Source organism: Neofelis nebulosa, chromosome X (assembly GCF_028018385.1).
Source record: "Neofelis nebulosa isolate mNeoNeb1 chromosome X, mNeoNeb1.pri, whole genome shotgun sequence".
Lineage (NCBI taxonomy): Eukaryota > Metazoa > Chordata > Mammalia > Carnivora > Felidae > Neofelis > Neofelis nebulosa.
The window spans coordinates 74,802,259-74,815,240 of NC_080800.1; positions in this window are offsets into that span (position 1 = coordinate 74,802,259).

Here is a 12,982-nt window from a genome sequence, read left to right on the forward strand (position 1 = left end):
AGACCTAAATATCAGACAAGAATCAGTCAAAATACTAGAGGAGAACACAGTCAGCAATCTCTTTAACCTCAGCTGCAGCAATTTCTTACTAAACATGTTGTTGAATCAAGGTAAATGCAAGCAAGCTGGAACTATTGAGACTTCTTCAAGATAAAAAGCTTCTGCACAGCAAAGGAAACAAAAAAAACTGAAAGGCAGCTGACAGAATGGGAGAATATATATGCAAATGACATATCAGAGAAAGGGTTAGTATCCAAAATCTATAAGAACTTATCAAAATCCACACCCCAAAATAAATAACCCAGTTAAGAAATGGGCAGAAGACATGTATAGACATTTTTCCACAGAAGATATCCAGATGGTTAATAGACACATGAAAAGATGCACAGTATCACTCATCGTCAGGGAAATACAAATCAAAACCATCATGAGATAGCACCTCACATCTGTCAGGATGGCTAAAATAAAGAACACAAGAAACAACAGGTGTTGCTGAGGATGTGGAGAAAGAGTAACCCTCTTGCACTGTTGGTGGGATTGCAAACTGGTGCAGCCTGTCTGGAGAACAGTATGGAGTTTCCTCAAAAACTAAAAATAGAACTACTTTAAAATCCAGCAATTTCACTATGAGGTATATATCCAAAGGAATAAAGAATACATATTTGAAAGGATACATGAACCCCAATGTTTGTAGCAGCATTATCAACAATAGCTAAACTATGGATAGAACCCAAATGTCCAATGACTGATGAATGGAAAAGAGGATGTGGTATATATTTATATACAATGAGCTATTTCTCAACCATCAAAAAATGAATTTTTTCCATTTGCAGTGATGCAAACGGAACTAGATTTTATTACGCTAAATGGAATAAGTCAATCAGAGAAAGACAAACACCATATGGTTTCACTCATATGTAGAATTTAAGAAACAAAACAGATGAACATATGGGAATGGAGGAGAAGAGAAGAGAGGGCAACAAACCACAAGAGACTCTTAATGATGGAGAACAAACTGTGGGTTGATGGAAGGAAGTGGGTGGGAGATGGGCTAGATAGGTGAAGGGTAGTAAGAAGGGTACTTGTTGTGATGAGCACTGGGTGTTGTATGTAAGTAATCAATCACTGAATTCTACTCCCAAAAGCAATATTGCACTGTATGTTAATCAACTAAAATTTAAATAAATAAAAAAGGGGGAAAAGCAAAAAAAATAAACATAATCTTAATATTTGCACATAAAACCAAGTATTTTAGGAGAAGTGTTGGAAAATGGTGGACCTTGAACTCACCTTATCCCATTTTTACAACTAGGTATCATCCACATCCAAGTCAATAAACTGAAGAGTGATCTAAAGATTGACAAAACAAACTCCACAACTAAACACAGAGAAGAGACTACATCTGTAAGTTTAGGAAAGTTAGAAAGGGGAAGGGAGACTGCCATCAGAAGGGAGATGCACCCTTGGAGAGAGTGGAGAAACAAGCCCTCACACCAGGGAGTTCACATGGGGAAAACTAATCCCAATAACGTTGGTTTTAAAAACCAGAGGAGCTGAATGCCTTGAGTTTGTAAAACCAGTAGGACATGGAGTGTGGAGCTTTAAAATTTAGTTGGCTCACCACTTGGCTAGCAAAGAAGGCAAATCATAGATGGGTCACCACTCTTGACAATATAATAGCTTGAATGAAGAGGAAATATAAAAATGGCTGTTTACACAATGTTGAATGTAAATGGGAGGAAAATCTGTTCGTACTGATGTTGTAGTGTGTTGGGGGACTGCTCTGACAATGAGGGAGGTGGTAGGTGCCATTTTCTTTTCCCACCCCCAGCATAACATAGAGCCACCTGAGGGAAGCAAGGGTGCACAAACACTTGCTAACTAATCTGCTAGCACTGGGATAGGCCCATGAGTTCTCCTGAAAACTCACCAACTCCAAGCCTGCTAGCTTTGGCCATGGGCTAAGGAAAAACTTGGTTAAAATTTAACATGCACCTGGCTCAGCCACTAGAGTCACAACTGCCACAGCAAGCTACACTCATCATCCCACAGCACCAGGCCATGGCCAGAGCCACTTCCATGTGCCATGCCCAGCCAAGTGCCCCAGCTGTTTTACATGCTGCTTTCAGCCACCAGGTGAAAGCTGTCACTGCACACCACACCCAGCTATAGCACTGGGGCCAGTCTCAACACTGTGCCAAGCCTCATGCCCTCAACCACCCTGGCATGCAACCCTCGGGTGCTTTAGTATTTCTGGAGACCTATCATAAGACTAGTGTCCCAGCACAAATGTTGCCAACACTACTGCTTACTCCCATGTTCCCAAAACTGGTCTGTCTGTATCTAACTAACGATAAAAAGAGCAAGCACAGCCCACAACAGGAAAAAGTGAGTACAGATGACAGCCTTGAAAGGAAAAGTGACTCAGACATAACAGCAGGGCATAAGCAACACACATGGGATATCTACAGAATGGCCAGGATGTGGTGAACAAGGGACACTGCACTTGAGGAGACTCCAGAACCTCTTTTTTTTTTATAAAGTCGCTACTTTCAAAAACAGGACACAACTGAATTTTTTAAAACACAGAAACAGAGAGGCAAACAAAATAAGGACACAGAGAAATCTATTGCAAATGAAAAAAAAAAAAAACAGAACAAGGCAACAGCCAGAGATCTAAATAAACAGATATAAATAGTATGCCTCATTGAGAGCTTAAAGCAATGAACAAAAAGATATTCACTGGATTTGGAAAAAAGGGGAAAACATGATTGAGATCCTTAACACAGATGTAAAGAATAACATAGCAGATATAAAAGACTCAATAAACAAAATGAGAAACAAACTTGATGGAATGAACAGCAGAGGAATGAATTAGTGGTCTAAACTACACAGTAATGGAAAGTAATCAAACTAAACAAAAGAAAAAAAAACTATGCAAAAAAATAGAATAGACTTAAGGAAGCCAGTGAGTACATGAAATGTAATAATATTCAAATTATAGGAATATCAGAAGAAGGGAGAATATGGGCAGAAAGTTTATTTGAAAAAATAATAGCAGAAAAGTTCCTAATTGGAGAAGGAAACAGCTACCAAGATCCAGAAGGCAAAGAGAAATCCCATCCAAATCAACAAAAGCAGACCCACAACAAGACATATTGTAATTAAGTTTGCAAACTACAGTGATAAAGGAAAACATTTTAAAGTATCAAGACCAAAGATGTCAGTAACTTACAAGGGAAAACTCACAAGTTTAGCAGGACATTTTTCAACAGAAACATGGTAATATAGAAGGGAAGAGTATGATATATTCAAAGTGTTGAAAGGAAAAAATCTGCAGCCAAGAATACTCTATGCAGGAAGGCTATTATTCAGAGTAGAAGTAGAGACAAAGAGTTTCCCAGAAAAACAAAAACTAAAAGACTTCATGACCACTAAAATAGCTCTATAAGAAATATTAAAAGGGACTCTTTGAGTGGAAAAGACAGACCAAGCTCACAATAAAAAAAACCAGGAAACACAAAAGCAGTAGAAATGAAAATGTCTGAAAAAAAAATCAAGAAACTCACAAAAATCACATAAAATATGATAATATATACTTAAAATAGGAGGAGGAGAGGAGAAAACAATGAACTCAAGTTAGTTGAACTTCCAATTAATATAGACTGCTATACGCAAAAAAGGGTTATATATAAACTAATGGTACCCATATATCAGAAACTGGTAATAAATATGCAAAGAATAAAGAGAAAAAAGTCCAAGTATATCAATACCAAAAAAAAGCAAATCACGAAAGAGAGACAAGAAAGGATCATTGAAAAATTTTCAGAAAAAATGACAAAACAAGTAATTACATGGCAATAAATACCTATCTATCAATAATAATTTTTAATGTAAATGGACTAAATGAACCAATCAAAATACTTATGGTGACAGATAAAATAAGACCAATCCAAATGCTCTCTACAAAAGACCCATTTTAGACCTAAATACACCTGCAGACTGAAAGTGAGGGAATGGACAAATATCTATCATACAAAGAATGGAGAAACATCTATCATACAAATGGATGTCAAAAGAAAACCAGAATATCAATACTTATACAAATAGACTTTAAAACAAATAGGCTTTGAAACAAAGTATGTGGGGTGCCTGGGTGGCCCAGTTGGTTGAGTGTCCAACTTGGGCTCAGGTCCTGATCTCGAAGTTCTTGGGTTTGAACTCCATGTCGGGCTGTGTGCTAACAGCTTGGAGTTTGGAGCCTGTTTCGTATTCTGTGTTCTCCTCTCTCTCTGCCCCTCCCCTGCTTACACTCTTTCTTGTCTCTCTCTCTCAAAAATAAATAAACATTAAAAAATTAAAAATAAATTAAAAAAAGAATGTAAGGACAGAAAAAAAACTTAAGACACTATATAATAATAACAAAGGGGACAATCCAAAAAGAAGTTCAAACAACATTGGAGCACCCAAATACATAAAACAGTTAATAGCAAACATAAAGAAATTAATCAATAGTAATACAAATAGGGGACACTAACAACCTATTTACATCAATTTCTAAACAGAAAACCAACAACAACAAAAAACTGGATTTGAATGACACACTGGAACAGATAGATTTAAGAGCTATATTAAGAATATTTCACCCTAAAACAGCTGAATACACAGTCTTGCCAAGTGGACATAGAACATTCTCCAGAATAGATAACATATTTTGCCACAAAATATCTCAATAATTCAAGAAAATTGAGATCATACCATTCATATTTTCTGAACACAATGCTATGAAACTAGAAGTGAACTACAAGAAGGAATCTGCAAAAAAACAAACATAAATTCATGGAGGTTAAATAACATGCTACTAAAAAATGAATGGGTCAACCATTGGGTTGCCTGGTTGTTTCAGTAAGTAAATGTTTGACTTTGACTCGGGTCATGATCTCATGGTTCATGAGTTCGAGCTCTGTGCTGACAGCTCAGAGCCTAGAGCCTGCTTCTGATTCTGTGTCTCTGTCTCTCTCTGCCCCCCCCGTTCAAACTCTCTGTCTCTCTGTCTCTCTCTCTCTCTATCTCTGAAAAATAAGTAAAACTATTTTTTTTAATTTTTTTAAAACATTTATTTATTTTTGAGACAGAGAGAGACAAAGCATGAACAGGGGAGGGTCAGAGAGAGAGGGAGACACAGAATCTGAAACAGGCTCCAGGCTCTGAGCTGTCAGCACAGAGCCCAGCACGGGGCTCGAACTCACAGACCGCAAGATCATGACCTGAGCTAAAGTCGGCCGCTTTACCGACTGAGCCACCCAGGTGCCCCAGTAAAACTATTTTTTAAAAGAATGGGTCAACCATGAAATAATGGAGAAGTATAAAAGTACATGGGTACAAATGAAAATGTTAATGGAATAAAAATACATGGATACAAATGAAAATGTAAACACAATAGTCTAAAATATCTAGGATACACCAAAAGTGCCTCTAAAAGAGAAGTTTACAGCAATATAGGTTTGCCTCAAGAAGCATGAAAAATCTCAAATAAAAACTTATCCTTACACCTAAAAGAGAAAGAAAAAAGAGCAAACACAACCTAAAACCAACACAAGAAAGGAAATAAGATTATAGCAGAAATAAATGATATTGAACCTAAAAATGAATAAAACAGATCAATGAAACTCTTTCCCTGAAAAACATCAACAAAATTGATAAACTTCTAGCCACACCTAAGAAAATAAAAAAGAGAAAAGACTCAAATAAATAAAATAAAAAAGAAGAGAATTAACCAACACCACAAAAATGCAATCATTAAAGAACACTATGAAAAAAACTATATGCCAAAAAATTGGACAATGCAGAAGAAATGGATAAATTCCTAGAAATATATATACTACCAAAACTGAATCAGGAAGAAATATAAAACTTGATTAGATCCATAACTGGCAAAAAAAAAAAAATGAAACAGAAATAAAAACTCTTCCAACAACAACAAAAAAGTCCAGGATGAGATGTCTTCAAAGGAATATTCCACTAAACATTTTAAAAAGAGATAATACCTTTTTTTTTTCTCAAGCAATTCAAAAAAATAGAAAAGGAAGTAAAGCTTCCAAAATTCATTCTAGGAAGCCAGCATTACTCTGATACTATAAAAAAATAAATACAACACTAAAAAAGAGATCTAAAGGCCAATATCCAATATCCCTGATAAACATAGATGCAAAAATTCTCAAAAAAATACTAGTGAATGGAATCCAATAGAATACATTAAAAATATCTTTCACAACAATCAAATGGTATTTATTCATGAGTTGGAAGTATGATTCAACATGTGCAAATCAATGTGATACACCTCATTAATAAAAGAAAGGATAAGAACCATATGATCCTTTCAAAGAAAGCAGAAAAAAAAACATTTGACAAAATACAATATCCATTGAATAGGGAATGTTTAGAGGGAACATACCTCAACATAGTAATGTCCATACACGAAAAACCCACAGGTAATAACGTTAATGGGTAAAAATTGAGCCCATTTCCCCTAAGGTCAAGAAGAAGAAAAGGATGTCCAATCCCACCACTGTTTTCAACTTAGCACTCTGGAAGTTCTAGGCACAGCAATCAGATCCCCCCGCCCAATTCCCAAAAAAAGAAAAAATAAGAAATAAAAAAAATCAAAATCAGTAAGGAAGAAGTAAAACTTCACTGTTTGCAGATGAAACAGTACTATACATACAAAACCCAAAAAACTTTGGGAAAAAACTTAAAGAACTAATACACAAATTCAGTAATGTTGCAGGATACAAACTCAATGTACAGAAATCTGTTGCATTTCTATACACCAATAATGAAGCTGGAGAAAGAGAAATCAAGGAATTAATCTCATCAACAATTGCACCAAAAATAATAAGATACCAAGAAATAAACGTAATCAAAGAGGTGAAATAATTGTTCTCTGAAAACTTTGGAACACTTAGGAAAGAAATTGAAGAAGACACAAAGAAATGGAAACACATTCCATGTTCATGGACGGAAAGAAAAAATATTGTTAAGAAGTCTATACTACCCAAGGAAATCAACATATTTAATGCAGTTACTATCAATATACCAATGGCCTTTTTCAGAAAACTAGTTTAAACATTTATAAAATTTGTATGGAACAAAAAGACAGAGTACCTAAAGCAAACTTAAAAAAAGATATCAAAGCTGGAGGCATTACAATTCTGGAAATCAAGTTATATTTTGAAGTTGTAGTGATCAATACAGTATGGTAGTGGCACAAAAATGGACATAGATCAATGGAACAGGATAAAAATCCCAGAAATAAACCCACAAATGTATGGTCAATTAATCTTTGGCAAAGCAGGAAAGAATAATGAGTAAAAGAGAGTCTCTTCAACAAATGATTTTAGGCAAACTGAGGAGCAACATGCAAAAGAATTGCAATGAGCCACTTTTTGCACCATACATAAAAATAAATAGACAATGGCTTAAAGAACCAAATTTAAGACCTGAAAATATAAAAATCCTAGAAAAGAACATAGGTAGTAATTTCTTTCACATTGGCTATAGCAACTTCTTTTAAGATGTATCTCCTGAGGCAAGGGAAACAAATACAAAAATAATGTATTGGGACTACATCAAAATAAAAAAGTTTCCACAAAGTGAAGGGAACAATAAACAAAACTTATAGGCTACCTGAGGAATGGGAGAAAATATATTTGCAAGTGACATATCTGTACAAGTTATTATCCTATATATATATATATATATATATATATATATATATCATACTAAACTCAAAACCCAAAGAACAAATAATCCAGTTTTAAAATAGGCAGAAGATATGAACAGACAATTCTCAAAAAAAAAAAAAAAAAGGTCCAGGACAGATGGCTTCATAGAAGAATTCTACCAAACATTTACATTCTGAAACTATTTGTAAAAATAGATAAGGAAGAAAAACTTCTAAATTCATTCTATGAGGCCAACATCACCCCGATACTAAAACCAGACAAAGACTTCATTAAAAACAGAGAACTACAGGAGTGCCTGAGTAGCTCAGTCAGTTAAGCATCGGATTCTTGATTTCCACTCAGGTCATTATCTCATGGTTCATGAAATCAAACCCTTTGTTGGTCTCTATGCTGACAGTGCAAAGACTGCTTGGGATTTTCCCTCTGTCTCTCTGCCCCTCCCCTGCTTGCAAACTCCCTCCCTCCCTCCCTCTCCCTCTCCCTCTGTGTGTGTGTGTGTGTGTGTGGGTGTGTGTGTGTCTCCAAATAAAGAAATAAAAAGAGAACGTCAGGTCAATATCCCTGAAGAACATGGATGCAAAAATTCTCAATAAAATATTAGCAAACAAAACCCAAAAAAATATATTGAAGGAAACATTCACCATAGTCAAGTGGGATTTATTCATGGGCTGCAAGCATGGTTGAATATTCACAAATCAATCAATGTGATACACCACATTAATGAAAAGAGGATAGGGCACTTGAGTAGCTCAGTTGGTTGAGGGTCCAACTCTTGATTTAGGCTCAGGTCATGATGTCATGGTCCATGAGTTTGATCCATGTGTTGGGCTCTTTGCTGACAGTGAGGAGTCTGCTTGGGATTCTATTTCTCTCTCCCTGTCACTCTGCCACTCACTCTGTCTCTCTCAAAATAAATAAAATTTAAAAAAATAAAAGAAAAAAAAATGAAAGAAAGGATAAGAACCATATGAGTTTTTCAAAAGATGTAGAAAAAAAAACATTTGACGAAGTAAAACATCAATTTATGATAAAAAACCCTCAACCAAGTAGGGATAGAGGTAGCATACCTCAACTTCATAAAGGCCATATATAAAAAACCCACAGCTAATGGGTTTTAATGGGGAAAAGCTGATAACTTTTCTTCTATGGTCAGAAACAGGAGAGGGATGTCCATTTCATCCACTGTTATTTAACATAGTACTGGTATTCCTAGCCATAACAACAACAACAACAACAACAACAACAACAACAACAACAACAAAAAGTAATAAAAGTCGTCCAGATTAGCAAGGAATAAGGAAAACTTTCACTATATGCAGATGCCAGGTTACTCTGTATAGAAAATCAGAGAGAGTCCACCAAAAAATTGTGAGAACTGATACACGAATTCAGTAAAGTTGCAGTATACAAAATCAACTATGGAAATCTTTTGCATTTGTATGCAACCATAAAAAGAATATAATCTTGCAATTTGTAATGACATGGGTGGAGTTAGAGAGTATAATACTAAGTGAAATAAGTAAGAGAAATATAAACACCATATGATTTCACTCATGTGTGTAACTGAAAAAACAAAAAAAAGGCAGAGAGAAATAAATCAATAAATAGACTCCTAATTATAGAGAACAAACTTATGGTTACCAGAGGTGGGGGGAGGGATAGGTTAAATAAGTCTTGGAAATTAAGGTGTGAACTTGTGATGAGCACAAGGTGATGTATGGAAGTGTTAAATTACTATCTTTTAAACCTGAAATCAATACAATACTGTATTTTAACTAACTGGAATTAAAATTAAAATAAAATCTTAAAAAATAACATAATCAAATATTTACCCCTAATATTACAATAAGGTTTTTTATTTTACAATGATGTCTGATCATTATTCTTTGTAAAGTGCAGTAAGATATATTTATTATCCCTGTTATATAATTGTGATACAGTTTTGAAAAAATATGTATGAAATATGCTATATTTCTTTGCCACATAAGCATACCTTTTAATAACATATATATGGAGAACACTTTTTTACATCTCTAACACTTTTAATATGGCGATAAACTAATTTATATTCAGAACCAACATTCAACAAAATTTATACCAGGCACTAATTTCATAATGCAATTTTCAGTCATCATTATTGTACTCAGAGATCAGGTTTTCCTTTTCAAGTGATTAACTGCTTATATTTAAAGAAGTATTATTTTTACTCAATATATCATTGTAATCTTTACTTGAAGTCTCTGAGTTTAAGCAAAAGTTCTACTTAGCAAGGCAAGTCATTATGCATTTTGCAATGTTTTTAATAAACTTGAAACATACTCCAGTTATGCCACTGAAATCTAAGTCAAGTAAAAGGACAGATGTTGCTGCATTTTCATAGTTGAGTTATTTTCTAGTGTAACCCTCATTCAGTTAACCCATGAAACAACAAAATATATATCCTGCTAATTTTGGCTTTCATACATTCTAAATGAAGAAAATAAATCATGGTCTTTTGTCACAGACTTTGAATCTGAAGTTCTCTCTTGTCCAGCAAGAGAGCAGATACAGAATTAAATACTAGAGAGGCTAATGTCTGGGAGGAGACAAACGCCCTGAGTAAGGGTCCTTGTTCTGTATTTATTAGGATCAGAAGGCTTACCATCATGATGGATGTGCAGAAAGAGACAATGAAACAGTGATCATTAATTCAAGTGTGTGAGAGAGAGGGGATTTTGAAGACATGCAGTGTTAGGGGTTTGGGTCAATACAAAACAAAATCCTGGCACTGAGCAGATGGCTGTTTATGGCAGGCACAATATGCCTTGTCTGGTTATCTTAACTTGTCTAGGGGATAAGATAGATAGAACATGGTACCTCGGGGTCAGCAAGGCACCTTTCTTTTGCTAATTAGCTCAAGGCAATTTCACCCTGCTGCAGTGGTCTATCACCTTGTTTACCTGTTCTGGAAGTTTTCATCCTGTGGAAGCAGCTTTCTGTTTTTGTTCTATGCTAGGGGTGCTTTTGCCCTGTTTACCTATTCTGGTAGCTTTCATTCTTTGGAAGCAGCTTTCTGCTTTTTTTCTGTGTTAGGGATGCTTTCACCCTGTTTACCTATTCTTGGATGCTTTTTTCTTAAGCCTTGTTAACCCATTGGTGCAAGCTCAGGGAATTCCTAAACTTATTCCCCACACTCTCTATTGTAGCTTTAATCAATTCTGTCACAAGTGATAGTTGTACAATATTATCCCCAAATGGAAGAACACAATTAAGATTTTATGTCTGTTTTTCTGCCATATCTAACACATATACTAACATCCCAATTTGAGAAGAGTTTTTTTAGAGGCTGATGACAAAGGGGCCAGAAGTATATACCATCATCTTTGCTACTAGAAATCCTGAAAGGGCCTTATTCTCTGCTCTCCACAGGCTGCCAGCCCACAGTCTTATGGGTTTAGTGTCCAAACAGCAGGCATTTCTGTCTGTATCCCCACAGATACTGAAAGAGTTCCAGATAGGCATACCTCATTTTATTGTGCTTCACAGATAATGTGTTTTTTTAAAACCAATTGGAGGTTTTTTGGAAGCCCTGCATCAAACAAGTCTATTAGCATAATTTTTTCCAAGAGCATTTACATACTTTGTGTCTCTGTGTCACATTTTGGTAATTTTTACAATATTTCAATTTTTCGCTATTATTATATTTGTTATGATAATCTATGATCAGTGATCATGACTTGCTGAAACTTCAGATGATGGTTAGTATATTTTTACCAAGAAGGTATATTTTAATTAAGGTATGTACATTATTTTTTAGACATAATTCTATTACACACTTAATAGACTTCAGTATAGTGTAAACATAATTTTTGTATGCATAAGGATGACAAAAAATTCATTTGATATGCTTTATTGTGACTTTTACTTTATTACAGCTGTCTGACACCAAACTCACAATGTCTCTGAAGTATGCCTATGCTTACTTCTAGCACCCTCACAGCTGCAGCTTATTATCAGTACTACTGGCACAGAAAATCATCAGGAAACACCCCTATCTGTATCTTTAAAGATCCTGAAATGGCCCTGAACTTGGTTCTAGCCCTTCCCAGTTACAATCTATGAACAATCCAGTGAGCAGTACCTGGTGAAAGATATCGGAAATATCATAAAACTGGTCAAATTTAGGAAATAGTAAAATAGCCCTATAGATAGCTCCATCTCCTGCAGCCATGGTGAGGAAGCAGTTTAGCCTGCTCAGGAGCACGTTAGGAGACACGCCAATATGTTCCCAGTCATGTCTTCAGACACCAATTTTGACTGTTGAACCTGAAAAAGCACTGGGGCTTGGTTTCAGCCCCTCTCAGCCATGGCCCAGGGACAGTCCTGACCACCCAGGTACACATTCAATGACTAACCAACACTCTCATGGACCTGGAAGGAGCTTCAGCTGTTAATAAAGCTGCATAGTGAGGATACAACTGTGCAACTTGAAGTGGACTCTCCTGTCCCAGCACCACACTGATGAAAAAGTACTTGAGGCAGTTGCATCCAACCAAGGACAAAATAAAATCAACTAAGCCCCTGGTAACAAACACATAAACTGTGGACCCTTACACATATTGAGAAGCAACCACATAATTAGCCCCAAACTAGCACAACTGTGATTCTAGAGATAATTGATCAGCCTGAGAACAGTCAGGACAAGGCCATTACCTGCTGAAACCAGCCCATGAGCACTAAAAGCGGTGTTTGTTCCTTCAAATATACCAATGCAAAATACATGTTTCACTAAGAATCAGACAAATATAAAACCACCAAAGGAAACTAATGAAGCTCCAAGAAATTGAGATCTATTATTTGCATTAAAAATAATTTTGAAAAGGATCTTAAGAAAACTGAAGTTTAAGAGAACACAGACAGACAAACAAACAAAATAATGAAAATAATGCATTAAAAAATGAGACGTGTATTACAGAAAATCCATGAAAAAGAACCAAAGAAAAATACTGGAGATGAAGAATTCACTGAAAAAACTGAAAAATTCAATAGAGAGATCAAGAACAGACTTCATCATGCATAAGAACCAGAGAACTTAGAGACACAGCATTTAAAATTAGTTAGAGGAACAAAAAAGAAAAAAAAAAGATTGATAAAGAGTCAAGAAACTCTACATGAATTATAGGACACCATAGAGTAAATGAACCCTCACAACATGGGACTCTGAAATGAAGACAGAGAGAAAGGGGCAATAAGTTTGT